Here is a 3,824-nt window from a genome sequence, read left to right as displayed (position 1 = left end):
TCCCATACTGGCTTCATAATTACAAAGGTCATTTGTTTTATTCATTGCGGCTTGCACTTAATCTCTATACATTATTCAGAACTTGTGATGTAAAACTCTTTGTTGTTCATTTTTTACATGTGCTATTTTTATTGAGCTATATAAAATTTTACAGTAGATAACATTTACATTGTTACTAATTTGTATGGTTCAGTGCTGTGTACGATTCCATTTCTCTGTTTAGTATCCTTGGGATACAATTAGGAGGATTGACAACCTCTTTCACAGCTGCAATACTTTTTATGAATTTTTTACAGTGCCATTATTGAGGGTTTCTGTTTTGCTTGTTATATTTGTGATATTTTCACATATTTGTGTCATATCCTCTGGCTGCTGATATGAATTGTATCAATCAATTTGATAATAGAAAAAGTAGAAGGCAATCCGTTGTTTTAAATTGGGATAATGGTCCCATTGATTCCACTCCTTCTGATATACACTCATTAAATAAAACTTTTTATCACTTAGAGGATCTTTTAATGTCAGAAACTAAACATTGGCTTGATGGTCAGAACCTCCAAAAATATGTGGATAACAACATGATCCCTAGGGGACTAAGATTAAACAAGCCCTCTATTTTTGGGGACGATGAGTTGTTACAAAAGGAGTGGAATTCTATTGTAGATAATTGCTCCATGAACTTGATGAAAATGGTTATTACATTTAGAGAGAGAAAAACTGTCTTATTTGAGAGAGAAATTATTGACATTAAGAATTTATTGGAACCACACCAAACAGAATAGGAGTATATTGAACTACATAAGAAGATTTGTGAGAGGGCAGATAAATTCGAAAAAGATTTGATTGAATTTAAACAAAATAAATTTAAGAGAGATCTTGAAGATTACAGGGGTGGTGACATCTGGAATTATAGAAAGAACTTCCAATATAGGAGAACTACCAATTCTACAATGTCTAAAAATGAAGTACCCCACAGCACGAAAATTAGAAATATGGATCCCACTATTTTCCATTCATCTCTCAATAGAGATAATTATAAGCCTTATCCATCTGAAACGATTAAAACATTGACTAGACGTGGCCGATCCTCATTTAGAGAGCCGGGTGTTAGATCCATAGACTCAGATACCTTGACTAATAGATCACCAGCACATAAAAATTTAGGTGCCAGATTAAAAATAAGAGAGAGGATTCCATCTAGATTAATGGAACATCAAGATCATACCAGTTCGGGTATTTTTTTAGGGAAGCATCATCCACGCAACCCAAGGGACATACATCTATACAACAGATACCAACCTTTAGGTACCCCAAAAAGAACAAGGGTTTCAGATTCAGAGGGAGAAGAGGAGGAATACATTGTAAAAGAAAAAGAGAAAAATTTAAGAAGAGTTTAACCAATTCATCTAATAGTATTTTTAATTTATCCTCCAAAATTTAACCACTAGTCAAATATCTTTATTGGAGAAAGGATTGAAATTTTCTCCTACAATGAGCCCTAATATTTTTGAGCTCTTTGTTAAATTTAATAGATTTATAAGATCTTTATGCCGTAAGGCTTATTTTGCATGTAAAAATCTCAAAAAAGAGGAAGATAACTTCATGCCAATTGTCCTTGATTCTAGTGATTCTATTGGCCTTAAACATTTGGAGGATCTTTGGGAAGCTAATAATGTACAAGAAGATACAGGTGATCAATCTGTTAAGATCTTTGATATTGATAGATCTGTGACTCCTTTTAAAGTAAAATCTGATTTTTTTCCTTTGAGTGCCAGAAGTTCTAACATAGATTGTTTCTATAAGGTCACTTTAAATGACTTGAAACATCTTTGTGGTAAACATGCTAAAATTAATAAAAATAGAAACAATATTTGTTACAAATCCAATCTTAATAAATATTATTTTTTTACAGCGCCATTATTGAGGGTTTCTGTTTTGCTTCCCATCCCCCTTCAAGCTACTTGAGAGACTTGTCTACACCCATCTCACACACTTTCTAAAATGCACACAACCGGCTTTCGTTCCCAACACTCTACAGAGAAAGCACTGACTAAGGGCCTGATTCACAGCCGCTCGTAAGCAGCCGCTCGTTCTCTCCGAGCGATGTTTGCCCAACTGCGCATGCATACGGATCATTATACGCATGCGCGAACCAGTCAGTGCGGTCGAAATTCATGTGCTCGCAAAATAGCGAATGCCTGATAATTTGAGTGACAGAATGAGACGAATGTGGGTGGTAACAGGGGAAGGTGCTTGAAAACGGGGAGTGGAGATCCGGACGCAGGCGTGCTTAAAGGTCAAAACGGGCGTTTTATGGGTGTGCATAATTAAAACAGCGTCATTGACCACGTCACTGGGTTTTTTATAGCCAGAACTGCTCGCAAGATTGTGGTAGCAAAAACCAACCACAAGAATAGCGAGCAGTTCATAAGCTGGTCGATGTACTCTATTAATCTAATAAATAGCGGACATGACGTAGGATGCGAGCGGCCAGGGGGCGCATTTAACCAAAAAACGACCGCAAGTTTTGTTCGCTCGTTCAGACATAGAGGCGTGAACAGACCGCAAAGAGCGAACGGTTCATTTGAATAGCCACCCCTATATTCTGGACGAGCGAGCGCTAATTGCGTCCGGCTCTGAATCAGGCCCTAAGGTAGTAAATGATCTGGTCACTGCTACATACTCACTCCTAATTCTTCTAGATCTCTCTGCTGCTTTTGACACTGTTGACCACTCTCTTCTCATACACACACTACAATCCCTAAGTTTTAAGGACACAGCTCTTTCTTGGTTCTCTTCCTACCTATCTGATCGCTCTTTTACTGTTCGTTTTTCTGACTCTGCCTCCTCTTCGCAACCTCTTTTGGATTTCAGTACCATCTATATGTGGATGATACTCAAATCTACTTATCCTTACCAGATTTTTAACCATCTGTTTTGGTCTGTGTCACTGAATGTCTTTCTGCCATTTCATCTTGGATGTCATCTCGCCACCTGAAACTTAATATTTCTAAAACAGAAATAATTATATTTCCACCAGCCAATAACAGTTACTAACCTGATCTCTTGATCATGGTTGATAACTCCACAATCCACCTTGCTCCACAAGCTCTCTGCCTTGGCGTCATCCTTGACTCCAAACTTTCCTATCTCACACACGACACTGCAAAAACTCTAATCTATGCACTCATTTCCCGCATTGACTATTGCAATAGTCTCCTTACTGGTCTTCCCAAAAACAGGCTATCACCATTACAATCCATTATGAATGCAGCTGCAAGGCTTCCTTGCAAAAATGTTCATCGTCTGCTGCCCCACTCTGTCAGTCCCTCCATTGGTTGCCTGTTTTCAACCATATTAAATACAAAATACTTTTACTTACACATAAGGCCATTAACCGAAACCACACCAACATACATCTCCACTCACCACAATATCTGCGTCTCTCATCCCAGTGCATTACTTGCTCCCATTCACGGTTACAGGACTTTCTTCAGGTGACACCTGTGAGGTTCTGGTTTTGTTGTGGACCCAGGGTGGTGATAGGAGAAGACATAGAAGCAGATTTAAATGAAAATGTGGAACTTTTAATTAGTGGTTTAGTAGACATGAATATGGTAAAGGAAAAAGTCCAGGCAAAGCACTGAAGTGCACTTGGGAACTGTAGTGAAGCAAATGGGAGAATGTCCAGATGGTGACAGGCAGGGAACAGTCCAGTTTGCAGGTAAGGTGAGCTGAAATAATATGCAGGCAGAAAAGATATAATCCAGCAGAGTGTAAGTGGAGGCAAGGTGCAGGGTGACAGCAGACTCAGGTACTCAGGC

This window comes from Taudactylus pleione, unplaced genomic scaffold (assembly GCF_031769625.1).
Source record: "Taudactylus pleione unplaced genomic scaffold, aTauple2 ptg000717l, whole genome shotgun sequence".
NCBI lineage: Eukaryota > Metazoa > Chordata > Amphibia > Anura > Myobatrachidae > Taudactylus > Taudactylus pleione.
Note: the sequence above shows the minus strand (reverse complement) of the source record.